This window comes from Marmota marmota, unplaced genomic scaffold, assembly GCF_001458135.2.
Source record: "Marmota marmota marmota unplaced genomic scaffold, marMar, whole genome shotgun sequence".
Classification (NCBI taxonomy): Eukaryota; Metazoa; Chordata; class Mammalia; order Rodentia; family Sciuridae; genus Marmota; species Marmota marmota.
Window position 1 is genome coordinate 12,771,977 of NW_025999941.1, and position 13,636 is coordinate 12,785,612.

Here is a 13,636-nt window from a genome sequence, read left to right on the forward strand (position 1 = left end):
GAAGAAGAAATAATTTCATAATTACTTGGAGCAGAATATACTGACAAAAAATAAAATAAAATACATAAACCAACCCTTGAAAAGTTCCAAATGGCTATCCATATACCAGATGGTGGACCTGCCCTTATTCTGCTGTTAAAAAGGAAGAGAATGGGGACCATTGATGAGTTATCCTGATTCCAGTTTATGTTATTTCAGCTTCCACCAGGGAAGAAAGCCACATACAAGTTTGTAGACCTCCGTGAAACATGTGCCATTTAGGTGTTGGCGCACTAGCTTGGCCATAAGAAAGCATTTCTAGAAAGAAGATGACATCATTGTGTACTAATCTGGGGTGATTTGGAAAACAACCACTCTGATCAGAAAAGTAAATACTGTAAAGGGAAGAGGGATGGTTGCTCTGGACAGGCCAGGTTCCAGAAAGCTGAAGCCAACAGAATCAAACCTTCATATGCATAATCCATTCCTGGGCTTTCCCCATGGCTTGCCTGTGTGTTGTTTGCCTGGTTTCCAGGGGGCCTTCAATTAGACTATTGAGCTGAGATGATTTATCCTGTGTGCTACATTAGCTCCATTACAATTTAACATAAATAAGTCTTTCTTTACGTGACGCAGACGGAGAGGGTATGTATGACTTCCCTTCATGAAAATGTAAGCTTTTCAACACACCCGTGTCTTCTGTAGATAGACTGAGTCAGACTACCCAAATAGGCAGCAGTCACTGATGTAGAATATAAGGCCTAAATACACAGATCTGAGCATGCTGGGTTACATTTGCTTATCAAGAAATCTTCAAGCCAGTGGCTCTCCCCATAGGACCTTCTTTTCCTTCACCTCCACTTCATGTTGACCTGAAGTGGACAACAGGGCTTGGGATCACCAGCTCAGCTAGCACAGAACACACCTGCATTCTCTAATAACTGCATAAGAAATAAGTGGTGAGTAAACTCTCATCTATGGGAGGAGAAGGGTTCTGAAGTGCACAGCCACAGGGACACCTTTGTAGTGGCCATGGCAGGAGGAGCACGACTGACCTCTGTGAAACTACTGCTGGACGGCAGGCAGGTGACAGCCATGAGAGCCACCTGCTGGCAGCAGTAGCTCCTTCCCAGTCAATTCACTCCTCCTGCCACAGAGATGGACACTCCTTACGTGTGCTCATTGCTGTCACCTGCCATCCACTGAACTTTCTCAGCATCCCTGAAAAGTCAGGCATTTTAATTAGTATTTTGCAGACTCTCCTATGTCCTCCAGTAGGGACACCACTACGTGTGCTGAGATCCTTGGTGAGCACTCACCAAGATAGCCCCTAGGTGACTGACTTACTCAGCATGGGGCTTGACATGTAAAAGGGTCCAGTGAATGACAGTGACTGGGTATTAGTATTTCTTTGTGGTTTTTTTTGGCTGGGGAAGGTAGTGGAGATTGAACTCAGGAATACTCAACGACTGAGCCACTCCCCAGCCCTATTTTAGGTTTTATTTAGAGACAGGGTCTGCTGACTTGCTTAGCGCCTCACTAAATTGCCGAGGCTGACTTTGAACTCAGGATCCTCCTACCTCAGCCTCCTGAACCACTAGGATTACAGGTGTGCACCACTGAACCTGGCCATTTCTTTGTTTTTACGTCAGGCAAAGAAATAAAAACTCCATGGGTTACAGTGACCAGGCCAAGCTACAAAATGTGTCACAATTGGAATGTGCCTCCAGTGTGTCTCGTTCCTTCTCTACCTACAGGCAGGAATGAGGACGGTACATGGGGCTCCATCTTCCTCCATTCTGCCTCTTAACTGGGGCTTCAAGAGTTCCAGAGGGCTATGGACTGAACGTGTCACCTCCAAACCCATAGGTTAAAACCCTAATCCTCAAATATGGTGGGGTTGCCTTTATGAGGAATTAGGGTTACATTAGGTGGTGAGGATGCAGCCCCCTATTGGGACTAGTGCTTATAAGGAGATGAAGAGATCAGACTTTCTCTTCCCACTGTATGAGGATAGGGCATGGCCACCAGAGAACCAGGACCAGGGCCCTCACCAAGACCCTGACCATGTTGACACACCGATCTTGGGCTTCCAGCCTCCAGAACCATGAGAAATAAATGGTTGTTGTTTGAAGCTGCCCAGTTTATGATAGTCTATTATAATATCCCAACCTAAGATGCAGAGAGATACCTCAAGATGGCTATAAATTTCTCTATGCACTTCAGAGAGGATGAGAACATAGGTTAAATACCTAATTTATTTTCTCTGTTAGGCTTATGATACAATAATATAATTATTTGTATAATGGACTAAAATCCCTCTCTTCAGAGAAAATCTTTGCTACACTAAACAGAGGCTGATGTTGGTGAGGTCAAGTTCCCTCTTCCCAGGTAAAGACACTTAGGATCTGACAGGCCTTGGTGGGCTCCATTCTTTGCGCTATGAGCAAGGCATGACTTAGAACATCGCTATAATGTCACTCCTGCATGGGTCCCAAGCACACAGCCAAAGGCCTTCAAAATGTACAGGCATCCATGACAAATGAGAGCACTGCTAGGTGCATGACTAATGAGCCATAAAGGCTGTGGCACCTGACGGGAGGGATGAGGCCTCTCAGAAAGGTAAGTCCAGGGCGATTCTGAGCTCAACGTAACCCTCGGCCTGCTTAGCTGTGCTACTTGGTTCATAAACCAGCGATTAAGTCAATTTTCATCTCAGCTTTTTATTTCACCTTTAAACAACCCCTAAAGGTTTCCAGAAGAATTTTGTTTGACCTTTAGCTAAAGTTCAACCTCCACCAAGTTGCGAATTTTAGATGTTCCCTGGGTGATCACTTAAGACAGATTTCACTATGATTCAAGGGAAGGATAATCCCTGACCCAAGAGTTCACAAAGGAAGGATTCTCAGTGGTTTCAGAGATGGCAAAAGTTATTGATTTCAACCCGCTAATGAATTACGTGATATTTTCATTGTGTAACATTGATTACTGAAGTCACCCTGGATGCATATGCTGGAGATTGAACCCACAGAATTCTTTCCCTCCACCTGGTCACAGATGAGGATTATCTCAGTGTTCTCTTTATTTTACACCTCAGTAAAAAAGATGCAGTTACGAGATGGAAGTTATTTACTTCCAAGTTTAAGACAGTAATGTTCAACCCATTGCCATGACGCTGGTGCAATGTCAAAACCTGGTCCAAATCAAGTAGGATCTCTTTACTACACACACATATGCTCTAAATCTGCATTTATCCCACATCTAGGCTTTAGAACAAAGGGAAAAATGGAGAACAATGGCTAGTGAGGCATGGGCCCTTGGAGGTGTTGACTTCTTATATGATCTGACTTATTACTGTATAGGAAAATATCTTAATACATGTTTAACCAGAGATATTTTTTTCTTCTCTCATTTTTTGATTATGTAGTTAACTACTGGGTTGTGCTTATACCCCGAAAACAGTTGCTTGCTCCTAGCCACAAAAGTGAAAACAGATATCTCAGTTCTCATGCAAGTCAATTTTTTTTCTATCCGTGGACGCTACATCCATTAAATAAAGAGAAACTCAGTGCCCCCTCGCCTGTGATTTGGAACAGGATGTCTGCACATGCCATCTCCCCAACTTCCCAAATGCTTCAGGAACACATCAGCCCCTCTTTCAGTGAGAGAGTGATATGGCTCTTTCAAGGTGAAGGTCTATGAGCCTCCTCATTCAGAAAGCATGTCTGAATACCTACTATGTTATCATTCAGTCACGTTTGTTTAACAAATTACATGGATTTTTCTTCTGGCCCTACAACCATTCTAGTTTTTGCTGCTATTTTCTCTTACCTCTTAGAAACCTTCCTGCAGCTGCCTCCTGGTCTTGCTTTTTTATCAGCCATTCACACCTCAGTGGATTGGAAGCATATTTGTTGGAAAAAAATTCTTTTTTTGGTACTGGAAATTGAACCCAGTGAGGGCTTAACCCCTCAGCTACATCCCCAGCTCTTTTTATTTTCAATTTTGAGACAGACACAGCCTCGCTAAATTGCCGAGGCTGGCTTTGAACTCACAATCCTCCTGCCTAAGCCTCCCAAATTGCTGGGATTACAGGCATGCGCCACTGTGCCTTGCTAGAAGCATGTTCATTTTAGAGGGAGGGTTCTTTGCTTTCTGCAGATAGTTCAGTTCAATACCATGATGAATCAAATTCAGCTTCTATTCTTTTTCTTATTGATCGGCATTCCTCAGGCTATTAGGTTTATTAATTAAATGATAATTTGGGGTGGGGGCGAGTGTACAAGGAGATAAATGTCTCACAAATAGACTCCCAACTTGCAGGAGGCATGCAGTGATTTATAAAGCGTTTATCTTTTGGGCATTTCTCCTGTCTTCTGGAAATAGAGATGCTTGTTTTCTGGGCAGACTTGGAAACAAGCCAAAGCAGTGTGAAAATTGCTGGAATTTCCAGTCACCTGCTGTTGAACCATGGACCAAGCCACCTGCTTAGGTAAAGCCTCCTCTATCCACATGGAGCTTCCAATGTGTGCCCCAGGTGCCTGAGGTTAGGGGCTACTCTTGGGCTGCTGCATCTTCCGACTCTCTAACTGTATCCCAGAATACCCAGAGGAACTCTCCATTTCCAAATGATATCACTAATTATTAAAAGCAAATAACGTGTCTTGAATAGCAGTGCCTGCCTCATCTTAGCCTTTCTTCTTTAATACTTTCTGACACTCCCAACCATCCCAACCAGGGGGTCTCTCAACCTCAGGCTTTATTGACATTTGGGTCAGATCTCAGTGGAAGATAGCTGTCTAGTGCATTATAGGACCTTGGTGGCCACCCAATTGATGTGACTTGTTTACCCCTCCCCCTCCACCGTGACATTTAGAAACATTTCCAGTCATTGCCAAGGTCCCCTGGATAAAATTGCCCCTAATTAAAAATGAAGCCTTAAGATAAGCAGAAAATGATGGGAGACACTGAGACCTCCCTGGCCCGACCGTGAACCAAAGGGGACTGTATCATTTTTGTGTCTCAAGCCTTGCTTGCAACACTCTGAATTTGAGGCCTCAAATAGGAAAGTCAGAGGAGATTTTTTTTTTGGGGGGGGGGCGCGAGGAGGAAGGATTTAGTTGAGGGACACTATGCTGAATCTGTTTATACTTTGCAATTGAGGATTCAGGATTCTTGACCAAAATGTGATATAAGGAGCCAGTCCCAAAAAACAAAGGCCAAATGTTCTCTCTGATATGTGGATGCAAACACACAACAAGGGGCCAGGGGAAGAATTGAAGTTCATTGGATTAGAATAAGGGGAATGAAGGGAAGGGAGGGGGATGGGAAGAGGAAAGACAGTGGAATGAATAGGACAGAACTTTCCTATGCTCATATATAAATACACCACAGTGAAACTCCACATCATGCACTACCACAAGAATGGGATCCTAATAAAAACAAGCTATACTCCATGTATGCACAAGATGTCAAAATACACTGTACTCTCATGTACATCTAAAAACAACAACAAAAAGACAAAATGTGATATAAGAACAGAGTGATCTGGCTCTTTCAAGGTGAAGGTCTGTGAGCCTTCTCATTCAGAAAACATGTTTGAGTACCTTCTGTGTCCTCATCCAGTCCCAGCCCATTAACAGATTACATGGATTTTTCCTCTGGCCCTATGGCCACTATCTTCTCTACTCTGTTAGAAACCTTCCTGCAGCAAGCTGGGTGTGGTAGTTATCACCTGTAATCCTAGCAGCTTGAGAGGCTGAGGCTGGAGGACCATGAGTTCAAAGGCAGCCTCAGCAATTTAGCAAGGCCCTAAGCAACTCAGTGAGACCCTGTCTCAAAATGAAACACAAAATAGGTCTGAGGATGTGGCTCAGTGGTTAAAGCCCTTGAATTCAATCCGAAAGAAAGAAAGAAAGAGAGAGAGAGAGAGAGAGAGAGAGAGAGAGAGAGAGAAAGAGAGAGAAAGAAAAGTAAAGAAAGCTCCTTGTAGCTGCCTTCCGGTCTTGCTTTTTGTGTCAGCCATTCATACCTCTGCAGGGGAGTGGTCTTTCTGAAATGCAGAGCAGAGCACCCTAGCCAGCCACCTTCCCTGGCTTTCCATTCTTCTAGGATAAAATCCAAATTGCTTAAGAAGGTCTGCAAAGCCACCCACATTACCTTGGTCACCTTATTTCTTACAGCTTTATGTTCCAACTCCATTGTAATGTTTTTGGTTCCTCCTGAGTTGTGGGACACGTATCTCTGTAGGCATTTAGACCTACACTCAGGATCTCAAAGCATGTTGCACCATACAGTGGTTATTATTTCTCTGCCTTGTGTTCTGTCCAGGAGGCCATTCGATTTGATGCTTCTTTGTCCTCAGTCTAAGGCTTATGATCCCCCTTTTTGTGCTAGAAAAGAACAGGGTCTCAGGCTCCCACAATAGAATCCAGATGAAATCTAATCCCACTGTTGTATTTTTCACTGTATTTACTTTCACAGACACCTCCTTCTCACGACACGTTTCATTGGTTTTCGATTACAACCATGATGCCATCTTTTCTATTCTGATGAATATTTTCAGGTAGAAAAAGGAAGTTGATTTCAAGAAACATACATAGTAGCACAAGTGGTTTCTGGATTTGGCAAGGCAAGAACTGTGATTAATGTTATGTACTGGGGAAACAAGTAGTTCATTGGATTTTCACCAGGCTTTCATATTCTAGACTTATCCATCCTTCAGTTAAGCTAAGAAGATGGAGGTCATGGGAATAGGAGACATTAAATTGCATCTTGTAATCTTTCAGGTATCTTCTGGAATGTGAAGTAGATATCATGCCACCAAAATCTGAGTCAGCACCCTAGCTATATGTTCCCCTGTCTTCGAGCATCTTAAACACCCTCATCACAAGCTCTGTCATGGTGCCTGTCAGCTCTGGGATCATGTCTGCCATGTTCATGGTTGTTCCCACAGTGTCTGACTCAAAGCCTGGCAGAGACAGGACCTCAGGAAAATATATGTTGGTTGGATGGATGAAATGGGGAGAAATAGTCCTTGTTAGCCTGGTTTAGGGGCCACACCAAAAGAGAAAGGCAGAACGAAATGACCAGATAATCTGAGTCACTACAGATGCCAGGAGAGGGCAGATACAGAAAAGTTGAAGGTGTGAATTCTTTAACATATGGCTTCCATTTCCCTCTCCGCTCAGAGAATCAGAATTTGACCCGCATTGGCCAGTGAAACTCTCTTGCAGCTTGGCCCAGCTGGGTCCTCGGCCCAACCAGAGAACACAGCAAAAGAAGCTGACAAAACACAGGCTTGCTTGTCCCTCCTCTTCCTCCCTTCCTGAAGCTTTACCTTTACAAATTTGGAACACTTGAAGGTATGCTTCCCCAGCTATTTCGAGACTGTAACAGTTCCTTTCTTCCTACTGACAAAAATCTGAAACTTAGCCCGAAGCACTCTCTTGCCAGGCAGAGAACGGTGTCAGACATGTGATGCGTGATAAAATACTACAGTAATGTGGAATAATGCTTTGAAATGCTGCCAAGGCGAGCGTGCATGCAGAATGATTGAAATCACCTCCAAATACAAATGGTAGCTCTGTGGCTCATCTGTAACTTCAATGTAGGAAAACGGAGATATTCTTTTCCCTCCTTTGCAATTTGCACAGCCCTCTTGTTGGAAACTATGGAGATTACACCACTAAAAGTAACTGCCATGTTTACTCCACGTACAATTTTTACTTATACAATCTCCCCACACAGACATCTGTCTTGTGAGGTTCCCCTGATACTCTAGCTGTTGCTACGGCTGCTGCTGCTGCTCACTGAAGAAATCCAGGTGCCAAACCCAAGTGCCTTATGAGAGAGCGTGCAAGTAGTTTTTGCACTGCTGACAATAATACCCACCCATGTCCACCTTAGAAATAAAGGCTGTACAATGGACGGGACCTCATCCTATCCCACTTCTTGCTTTTTTTTTTTTTTTTTTTTTAATAGGGGATTGAAACCAGAGGTACTCTTCCACTAAGCTATTGGCCATTTTTGTTTTCTAATTTGAGACAGGGGTCTCACTAAGTTGATGAGGGTTTCCCTAAGTTGTTGAGGCTGGCCTCAAACTTGTGATCCTCCTGCTTCAGCCTTCCAGGTTGCTGGGCTTAATGGTGAGAGCCCCTGCATCAAGTCCCCACCCCATTTTCAATGATTACTTCAAAGGGAATCATCAGAACATGGCCCATATAACTGGAAGAGCCCAACCTGCTGGATGTTGACTGTGTGTCAGACATTTTTCCCCACTTTATGTAGGTCTCATAACATGCTATACAATAAACATCCTCATTTTACTGTTGAGAAAACTGACAGTTTAGCTAATTAATTAGTTCAAGTTCTTACAGATCATAAATAAATAGCTGAGTTAGATTTTAGTACCAGATCTATGTAACCCTAAAGCTTAAATTTTTTTTCATGACCACAGAAGGTCGAACTAAAGCCAGCATCTTGCTCTTTGAGTTAGGGTGAAACTTTCATTATCCATAGCCTTTCAACATTATTAGTTGTTTTTATGTGCCCCAGATTTAACAGGAGATAGGAATCAATGGGAAGTTATTTATTCACAAAGAGCCAGTTTCCCTGAATATCAGAAGACCAAGGGGTGAAAAAAAATACATATTTCAAATGTATTTACTTCTTTCTAAAAAGTGAAACCCCATATTCTTTTTCTACAAATGGAACAGGAAAATTTATTTATGAGTATATTGATTAGTTCTATTGTTCTACAATGTTAATGGTTACTATGGACTGGGTGCTTACTACATATCAACAATCATGTCAAGTGATGTATATAAAGACATCAATGATGCAGTGTCTATTACACACTCATTGGATGGATGTGGAAACTGAGACTCAGAGCTTATGTGTCTTGCCATCATCCATTAGCTCAGCTTTGATTCAACTCTAGGCCTCTCTGGCTTTCAAGCCATGGTCTTACCCATTGCCTTACCCTGTTTCTTGCAGATCCTTCCTAGCCATCATGTATGTGTGGGATTAAAAAAAAATGGGTTTTTCCAAGGGAAATGATATAGAGATTCACAAGGAACTCTCATTTAAGAACAAGGTCAGCCGGTTACTCTCTGACAATCAAAAGAATAACACCAGCCCCTTGTAGGTTCACCTTCCTCGTGTGCAAACTGATGATAGCAAAAAACACAGTCTAGAGGAGCCTTCCAGCTGTAAGATTCCAGAATTTTCTGAAACACCTTCTCCCCTCTTGCACTAGTCCGCCTGGATTTTGACCTTTGCTCTCTCATGGCAGATGCAAGTCAGATACATCAAAGTTGGGGTTGCCCTCCTCTATGGCACTGTGATCATCCACACCTTGCCTGGATGGAACTATTCTGACAGCTAGCCCTATGTCAGGCTGGTCAACTCCCCAGGGCTGCTTGGACATGTGACCCCACACCCAGAGCTGAGGGTGCTTTCCCTCTCACCTCCTCTCTGCTCTGGGCTTAAGCCTCCCTAGCCTCCGTTCAGGTCTTCACACTGGCTCCCTGTGACTCCAGAGCCCAGCACATACTATCCTCCCTCCTGGAATATGCTTCTTTCCCCTCCTCCTGGGGTTGGCTGCCGTTCTGAGTTCAGAGGCATTCAACTCCAGGGCCACTTGTTCAGGGAAGATTTGCCTGATCCCTAGACTTATAAGCCTCCTTCATTACAGGTTTTTATCTCTTCCAGAGTTCTGTTCTTTTCTTTGGGTCAGTCGGATCAGTATTTGGGTCTATTGTTATATTTACTCTTGTGTGCTCAGCACCCAGCCCAGGGCCTGGCTTAGAGAATCCTCTCAAAACCTACGGGTGAAAAAACTGTACAGTCACCTGCTACCCAGATCTGCTTTCCATTCCTGAGGAGGTCCAGGAAAGGGGGATGGCAAGGGAGCTTCCAGGGTTAGGTGTCCTCTCAGCCCACCATGCAACGTCTCAAAACCATGTCCTGTGCTGAGTTCTATCTTACGTATTTTCCCTCACTTCCATGAAGCAAGTAACTTGCAGATCAATGCCTGAGACCAATGAGACTTATGAATGTTAAGAAGATTATGCACATAAATGTACCAACTATGACAGCCACGCCAGGAAGAATAGTAATACGGCGCTGAGCGCTAGTTTATCAACCTTTGCCACTTACAAAATTCACAGCCAATTTAATTAAAAATATAACAGCTCTGAAAGCTGCTAAAATGACCACGACGACAATCAATCATTTTGTAATAGTGTTGAAGATCCATTAGGGACATTGCACTGGATGCCAACGTTTTTTAAGCTCAGATACTAGGGGCATTTCATTCCATACAATTAATGTCACTGCATTTAAAATATTGACTATCTATAAAGAAGAAAATACCAAACATCTTTATAACCCACATTTTTTATGGTCAAAACTTGCTTAGAAAGGTGCTTTGGATTTATTTGTTATAAGCTGCACATTTCACATTCAGAAAATTAAAATGGTTTCCACTGACTAACTCATTTAATCATTTAGTTGATTTAATGAAAAACACTATGCATTTTTCTCTTCTTGGTTGCTAAGATTAATACTTTCTGTTCATTAGCAATCAAATATCGCAGGAAGGTTTACATCTTACTCTCAGTTAACTCATTGCCTTTGTATTTATAAAAAAATTCTAATAGAATTTAAATGGTATCCTTTAAATCACTTAGGAATTTTTCTCTTAGTAACTCACTTTGTCTTAAGGAAGACATGTCGCTAGCCTGTGACATAGAGATATTTATCCCTGACTTCCTTTTCCATTTTTTTAAGAGATATTTATCCCTGACTTCCTTTTCCATTTTTTTAAGAGGGGGAATTACATGTATATATGGAGGAAAACCAGTGGAGACATTGGGAAAAATTATGAATGTAGTGTTCAGGGCTCCTATTCAGTAATACATCAGCAACATCATAGCATTCTTTGAAATTCTGTTAAGGGGCCTTTGATTTATTAATGGGATTTTATGAGCTACCTAGGAATGTGAACCCATTAAAAATGTTAACTGTAAGCATCTGGCTTCCATTTAATAAAGAACCGAAGGCACCGTGTGAAAGTGAGTCTGCACAGACTGGACACTCCTCTCCCATCACCCACTGGGCTTCCTGCCTCTACAGCACTTGATCCTAGCCAGGCCATTTGCAGTGGTCTAGCATCTCTGTTCTCTGCTGCCGTCTCCAGGAGTCTAGAAATGACCAGGCATGTTACTCTCCCCAGAAATGCCTAGGTGGGCAGAACCTACAATGGAACCTTATTATGACCAGATTGGTTACCAAATAGGATAATTAATTTAAATTATTAAATAACAGAATCAGTAGTTGAAGAGCATAATCTCCAGACATTCCTTGCTACTAAAAAGCAACTTTTGATCCCCTCCCCCCAGATCCTTCACTGGAGGGTATTAATAAAAGGCAGACAATAGCATTGTGTACTGCACGTTGATGTGGATGGTGGATTAAAGACACTGGGCATGAAAACCAAAGATGGGGACTGGGACTGGGGCTCAGTGGTAGAGCACTCACCTAGCATGTGTGAGGCACTGGGTTCAATCCTCAGCACCACATAAAAATTAAAAAAAAATAAAGGTATCATGTTCAACTACAATCAAAAAAATATTTTTTAAAAAAGTACTGAATCAGGGGCATTAAGAGGTCAAGGAGAAATTAACCATTTGGGCAATAAGCAAATGATGCATACTCAAAAAAACCAGCCATCTAAGTACAGAAACACATGTTTCTCTATTTCGAGGTCTCCATTGCTTCTCTCTCGTGTGAGTGTGTGACAGTGTGTGCCTCAGTGTGAGTGTGTGTGTGTAAATGAATTCATCCATTTTCCTCACTTTCTTTACTGATTGGTTATAGGACTGAGAAACAAGAAACTTATTTTCCATTTTATGATTAGGAAAATCAATACTCAAAGCATTGGTGGGCTGTGAGCCTTGTTTAGTGAACTTCCCCTTTCAAGCACTTATAAAAGGGATAATTATTTTATTACTTATACAGTTATTTCTTTGTCTCCTCCCTACATTGTAATATCTGTGACAGCCAAAACAGTACTGCCTTCATTTCATTACGAAGGTCCCAGCACTGACATAGCCCTGCCTCAGGGTTGATAAAGGCTAAGTAAACCTTTCTGAATAAATGAATATTATTTTCTTTCTTCTTCTTTCTTCTTCTTCCTTCTTCCTTCTTCCTTCTTCTTCTTCTTCTTCTTCTTCTTCTCTGGAGATTGAACCCAGGAGTGCTTTACCATGGAGCTACATCCCCAGCCCTTTTTCTTTTTTAAGACAGAGTCTCACAAAGTTGGTTAAATGAATCTTATTTTCTGAACATATTATTCCTATTGGAGCATTGCCAAAGCAGGACTAATATCCAGGCCCCCCTCAGGTACCATTGGGGATTTCTATGTATCCTTCAGGACTCTGCTAAAAGGTTAACTACTTTAGGAAGCTCTCTGAATTATTTCCTCCTTTGTTTAGATTCCATTAATGTCTTGAACCTGTCCCTCTGTTATTTACCCAGTTTTCCTCTTTTCATAGAGCCTCTCTTTTGTGTGGGGTATTTTCCTGTTCCTCAGGCTTTGGAGGAGGTTGGTCCCATTTCTAACTGGCCTCAGGGGTGGGTTCATGATCCCGATAAGACCTCTTGGATAGCCCAACCTCCAGCCATGGCTTATTTGCTCAGAAGTGGGTCAGTGAGTTTTGTTTTTATAAGTTTGATTTTTATAAGCATCATTGGGAAAAGCAATATTCCCACTATAAGCTAGTGAGTCATGAGCCTCAAATTGCTGGTGTTCACATTCCTTCCTAGAGGCAAGGATGCCTGAAAGAAATAAAGTTCCTGATGACACTGCCTGTGTCCCTAATTTAGCCAAGCCTAAATCCATCCTATTAGACCTTTTTGGTTACAGGAGCTAGTAAACTCCTCCCTCTTCCTCTAAGGCAGTTAGAATTGGGTTTCTGTCACTTGCAAAGAATCCCCTAATTTCCTTATATCACACGGTTTATTGAGCATAGGCTTCTCGACAGCAGGGGTGATTCATTTCTGTACTTCTATTGCTAATCACAGGTCCTGACCTCAGTAAAAGCTTGTTGACTGAATAAAGCCAGTATAGTTGTAGGGAGAGGATGGTGACTTAGGGATAACACCAGCAGCAGGAGCTCTTTAGGGGACTGTGCATCTTCTAGATGAAGCTCTCACAGAAGAAGGATGGTCATACACTCAGGAAGTGGAGGGGCCAAGGTCAACTGGAAGAGAGAAATGGAGCCAGCCAAGGAGGATCTCAAGGTATGCCGCCTAGAGTCAGACAATGGGAGCTGTGTAGCCACAAAATGGATTTCACTTTTTGGCCTTCTTTACAGAAACTAGGTCTTAATCATTATGGCAGGATTTCTGCTGCAAATGGCATTAACAGTCCCACATGCTTTGGAAATATTAAATTGTTAATAAGCTCCTTAGAGCTTTGCTGCTTCTTTGAACTCAATGAGTGGCTTCTGTCCACAGAGCAGGTGTATTAAACCATTTCAGGTTGAGCACGTAATTGAAAGCCTCACAAAGCCTGCCTGGAAGAAAATGGCTAACTTTTGACTTTGAATCTAATGTTTAGTAAGATCAGGCAAAACAATTCAGAAAACAT

The 13,636-nt window shown here is 42.5% G+C and overlaps 1 protein-coding gene across 13 annotated transcripts in view; it reads right to left on the reverse strand.

Annotated features, from left to right (window-relative positions):
• Fhit (fragile histidine triad diadenosine triphosphatase) overlaps positions 1 to 13,636 on the reverse strand; it is a 1,420,772-nt gene that overhangs the window by 54,892 nt on the left and 1,352,244 nt on the right. The window lies entirely within an intron of this gene.